Source organism: Eurypyga helias, unplaced genomic scaffold (assembly GCF_000690775.1).
Source record: "Eurypyga helias isolate BGI_N326 unplaced genomic scaffold, ASM69077v1 scaffold9889, whole genome shotgun sequence".
Lineage (NCBI taxonomy): Eukaryota > Metazoa > Chordata > Aves > Eurypygiformes > Eurypygidae > Eurypyga > Eurypyga helias.
The window spans coordinates 27,744-33,743 of NW_010271353.1; positions in this window are offsets into that span (position 1 = coordinate 27,744).

Sequence of the window (6,000 nt, forward strand, 5' to 3'; positions counted from 1 at the left end):
GATGGGTTCCTGGAATGACCAGGGGACCAGAATTCCGTAGTGATAGGTGAGAGGCAGCAGTGCTTGCAAGTGTTCTCAACTGATACAGTATGCAAAGGGTAGGAGAAACTATTTTTTTCTCTTTAAACTTTTTTAACTTAGTTTTTTTTCCAAAGTGATAGATGCAGAATAAAGCAATTCAGCAAACACTGAAGTTATCTTTATATTTTTTTAAGTTGCTGAATTGATATGAGCAAATATATACACACTGTCAGTCAGTATTTATTTCTTGCTGTAGTGTAGATTTTTTTTTTAAAAGGAAAGCAAGTCTCTGTGTTAGAATTTGCAAATGCAAACTGCTATAGCTGATCAGTTTTCCATGTTTAAGGCCAGATGGGAAATAGCTCTGGTTGCTGCACTACATGCAAACAGTTCCCAAGGTATGGTTAACATTAGGGTTTTCTTAATTATTCTTTGCACTAAATGCTGCTTCCAACTAGAAATGTGATTTAAGTATTAAAAAAAACCAAACTTGATTGATAGTTTGTGCAAAGAGAAGTCTGCTGGCCTTGTATCTACTGCATCAGTGCAGTGCACATGTTAAAATAAAGGTACACTGTTATTCCTTGTGTGTTTGAATTGTTAAATACATTGTGGTCCAGTGTTGAGATGACAGAATTGATAGGTATGATGCTTACCACTGTACCTCTTTTCCTTGTCACCTAACATGCATACTTAATGGTACTTAATTGGGTTTAATTGAATATCTGCTGTCTCAGATTAATAAATTCAGTTATTTTCTATATAATATGTACTCAGGTAAGGCACTCCGTAGTATGGAATAGCGCACTTTGTGATGGGGAGGATCACTTGAGGCTTCAGTGATTTCTGCCTAGAAAGAGTTAACTTCTGTACAGAGCTGTAGATGTGAATTTTTTGGATGTCTGTGAGTGTAAGTTTCAGTTTTTCTGCTGGAGTAGCAAGTTGGCTTTGGGTGGCAGCGTGACTCATGGCGTGGCGCAGAGAGAAGATGGGCTTAGGAGAAGTGAGACATTAAGAATGATGCAAGCTTTGGCACAGAAGTTTAAGGAAGAGAGAGAAGGGCACGAATAAGGATGGGCACACTGAAGAAATTACTCTGGGGTGATTCTGAAAGATTAGTGATGTCAAATAATGAAGGAAGAATGTGACTTCTAAGAGATTGTGGAGAGATTTACATAAATTCCAGCTGGCTGGAAAGAAGTGTTTATATCTGGCCAAAGTACAGCGATAGCAAGGCTTGGTAGTTGGGGAAAAATAAGGGGGAAGGCTTAACTTTTTGAGGAGGAAAAAATAAGTCATGCAGACTTTGAGGGTAGGATACAGCGTAAATTTAGAGTGCTGACATGCGTGAAAGGGAAGATGGGTATCTCTTGCTTTTTTTTATTTTCACCATTTAGAGTTTGAGGTGTTGACAGCTTGCTGGAAGGAAGAAGGTGAGGGGACAAGTGAGAAGAGCACTCAATTTCTTAATTCAGTTTAGCAATAGGAGACTGCAGATGATGTTGCCTGAGGATAATAGGAGGAAGTTGACAAACCTTACCCACAGTAAAAAGAGTAACTGGAATCATTAAAGGAGATGCTGAAGGAGCAAGTGAGAGAGCTAGCAAAGGGAGTGAGTGCAAGAGTGATTAGTAACAACGCTGAGCAACATAAAGTGCCTTTTTGAAATGTGGGATACTCTAGGAAACAAGGAGTTAGAAATGTGGAAGGATGTGAGAAGTGAAGAAATCCATACAATGGTCATGCATTTTAGTGAACTTGAGCTTCAGAGGTAGAAATGGGGAAAGTAGAAAGGAAGGAAGAGGGTGAAATGCATTGCATAACTGGAAGCATGACAACAGGTATTCCTGTGCAGTGCCAAGGGAAGAAAGGATGCAGGAGCAGGAGAGTTAAGATGGGAAGGAACTGGGGGAATGAGCCAGGAGAAAGAAACAGGACAGCCCAACAGATACGGTGGGATTTTGGGAAGCATGTTGAGACACACGAAAAAAGGAGTGCGGGTTGATCTGCCTAGCTTGTCCTTTGTAGATACTGGGGAGGAGGAAGAGACTGGAAACACTCGAGGTTTTTTTACTAATTTACAATTGCAAGATGGTTCCTCAGTATATTAGGAGGAAAAGAACATAACTGCTGGAAATTAAATTGTGACCAAAAGGGAACTGTTCAGACTAAGGAATGTTGAAGGTAGACCAATTACCCAGGCAAATAAATACAAAATTAATGAAGCCCAAAGGAAAGGGAACTGTGGGTTTAACTGTGTTATGAGTTGTTATTGTGAGTGTGGAAGGTGGCAGCTTACCAGTGGCATGTCTGCTGTCTTAACACTTGTGGAATTGGGAAAGCTGCTTGGAATGGGGACATGTATGAAAATAAAACAAAAAAGCGCTGCTACAGCTGTTAGGGGATTTCTCCCCTGACTTCAAAGTGCCATGACAACCTCATTATATCTTACAAGAGGACAGCAAGTTTCATGACCTCTGTGATGAATGCACAAAATGTTGTGTGCTGCACTGCCTGTGTAGCACTACTAGTATGACTTTGAAAGATCCAAAAATGAAAGTATTTTGTTGATGCATAATGGAAACATCTTTGAATAGTCTTTGTATGTACAAAGATAAGAATAACAAAGGTGGGTATATACAGCTCTGTGAAGATTTCCCCCCCCCCCCTTTCTGGTAGCTGCTGTTATCTTAACACTTGCCTATTTTTAGTTTATCAAAATAACTTTTCTGCTTTTTAAAATTATTTTATTCCATGCTTTGTCCAGATTCTGCTCATAAGCTTCACACTGGGAAATCCTGGGAAATTACTTCCTAATGACTGGTGTCTCTTGTAACACTTGGGTGGTTTTGATGAAGTTTTGTAACCACTGGTTAGTTATTTGGGGTGGAAGGATGACTGAAAATGAGGTGGGATTTTGGGTTTTGTGGGGGGGGTTGTGTTTTTTTTTTCAGGCAACAGGCTTTTTGACAGTTCATTGTTTAAAACCCCAGTGAAGACTGACAGAATAATTAAGGGAACATGCATTGGCTTCTGTGTTTAAAAAGGATAGTATCTTTGGTATTTTTCCCTGTCATGTAGTAAAGAGAGTTTCTACTACCATCACAAAATTCTTACCCTACATACAGCAGCTGAATTACTAGGGAAAGGGAATATATGTGCTCACAATTTCTGGAGTTGTGTTGAGACAGGCATGTCCCTTAAGAAGTTGTAGTTGAGATGCTCTTCAAATCATCTTCGGGATCTTGACCTTCTACTCAGCGAAGCCCTTTACCCCTGCTGGTTGGTGATGCTGCACCTCTGGCCATGTGAAAGGAAGAAATGGTTGATCGTGCCAAGACTGTCTTTGGTTTCCTCATCACTGCCTAACATCTGCTGCAATCTCTCTGGCCTCTGCATGTTGACACATGAACAGAGTAAGCTACACCAAAACCATGGGGTATGTGTAGCTTGTAGTCATGTAGCTGACATCAATCTGCTCTGCTGTTCAGGACCTGCCTCCAGCAGATAACTTGCCTTCAGCAGCAGCAGTGGCTGTTGATTTGCTTAGCCTTGAGCTTTGGGCATGCTTTTCATACTTGGTCTGTCTCAGCTTCATTGTTTATCATTTCAGGTACAAAGTGAGCTCGGGGAAGACAGCCATGTCTCCTGGAGACCTGATGACCTTAATACATAGGTGTCATTCTGTGTTTCATTATGCACAATTTTTGTTGTCCTAGACACTGTATGGGGTGTGAGCAGGCACCTGCTGAAGGCACCTCAACAGCAGAAGGCTGGCCCAAGCCAGCCCAAAACCTGACAGGGCGTGGGAGGTGAGGCTAGCAGGTGGTGGACTGCAGCATGCTTACAGCTACCAAATCACTGCCTCATCCTGTCACATGCACTGACTTTGCATCAAAACTGTCCAGGCTGTCACTTGCATGTCTTACAGTGCAAAACATCAGATGGTACTGCCATGTTCCAGCACCTCCCTTGATGGTTCTGTACCAGTTCTGACAAAAATCATCTTGCTTTAACATCGAGGTGCCTTACAGTCTGGTGTAGAGGCCAGGCTGTCTGGGAGAAGTGGACAGCTTGCCTCTGAGTACAATCCAAAGCCATCAGCACGTAGGATGGGAAGTCACTGTCCCTGTCTGTGCCCAGCCTGTGTGCATGCGGTTGGGTCCTTTTTTCTATTGGTAGCCTTTTGCTGTGCTGAGTGGCAGGCTTGCTGTGGGTGCTGCTTGCACCTGGGCAGTAGGACCACAGCTGTCTGGGAGCATGGGATATACTGGGCCAAGTCGGCTGTGAGGTGCAGTGCTGACCCAGAAGCCTCCCTACTGGAAGTGCTGGGTGAATTGCACAGGAGACATGGGAGACAGAGCGGCAGGATGGGGAGAGGGACAAAAATGAGAGTGGTGACTGTGGGTAGACCACTGTTCTCACTGTGGGGAAGTCTGCATCCCGCAGCCTGTGTTTGGGTTCCCTGCGGGTGAGGCAGTGGGGACTGGGCACCTGGATTCTTTCCAGAGCACCACGTGCAAGCTGTGGGAATGCCTTCCTGGAACACCTTCACCTCTCCTCCCTGAAAAAAAAGTGGTACTTCAAATGCAAATTACTAGGAAGACCATAAACAAGGCAGGAGAGGAATTTGGTGCCCTTCAAGTTAAGTAGAGGAAGAGACAGCCACATTAAGTGAAAAGTCACAACCATCTTTGTTTCACACTGCTTGGCCTCAACACATGAAAATATTGACAACTCTTGGACCTTTTCTCTGTAATTCGTGATTAGTCTTAGCCCAAGAGAACAATCCAAGAGCTGACCTGCTGCCAAAGCCTTTGTTATGGAGGGTGTATCTTTAGTCTATGGGTCATGCTAGAACTGTTGGGGGAGCTTTGCTCACAAGACAGACCTACTAGGTTTGCTGGACTAGAAGGTGTAGTCCCACTTGTCTCCTGTCTCTGAAGTTGTATTTCTAGGTGAACTGCAAATGCACCAAAATGAAAACTTGATTAGCCACAACTCCCCAAAAAACCCCAAAATAATTCAGACTCTCTTGACTGAATAGTGTGTTTTTCTAAAATCTCTTCAACCCAGTTCCCTCAACACCACAGCTTGCGTAAAGGGGTTGCTGTGAAGGCATTTCTTCTGGCATCAGAGACCACTTAAACGGCATAGCTATCCTCTCTATGCTCCCTCTCTCACCCTTCATTAGCAACTCTGCTGTGAGAGCTGTGGCCCTCCTGTGGCCATGTGACAAAGTGATTAGGTTAAAATGAAGCCAGCAGAGAGATTGAAGGGAGATGGGGAACTGCTCTGACTTCAGCAATGCTGCTGAAATGAATGGATGAAAAAGAAAACTGTGTTTAAAGTGGACCTGTCTGGTTCACTGTGCTGACAGACCCAAGTGATGTGCAGGCAGGAGAGCTGGTGATGGCGGGGAGCAGGTCAGAGGAAGGTGTGGGATAAGGGGAAAATGTTCAAAGTGAAGGCTGCAGCATCATAATTTATACCTACTTTAGAAATAGAAGGGAGGAATTGTTAAGGGAGTTACCACATCATTGGGCTGTTTTTCTTGTTTAATCACATATATTTGTGGGTCCCTTCCAACTTGAGATATTCTATGATTTCAATCATCCAGAAGTTTCAAATAGTTTGAATTTTTGGGACTAGCTAAAAGGTGATCCAGGAGAAACCACATGCCACTTTGATCTAATGGAAATGAAGAGCTTTATCTGTGGTGATACTTGGGGTTTAGGCCCAGCCAGGAACAAAAGACCATGAAGCTGCTTGATCATGCCTTCCCCCCTAATGGGCTGGGTTGGAGAAAACACCAGGAAAGGCCCATGGGACAAGACAAGGGCAGGGAGGGATCACTCACCAGTTGTGGTCATGGACAGCAGAAGAAAAATCAATTTAGTTTGTTACTAATCAAATGAGAGTAGGTCAGTGAGAAACAAGCACCTACAGGGATAAGCGCACAGATGCCCACACCAGCCC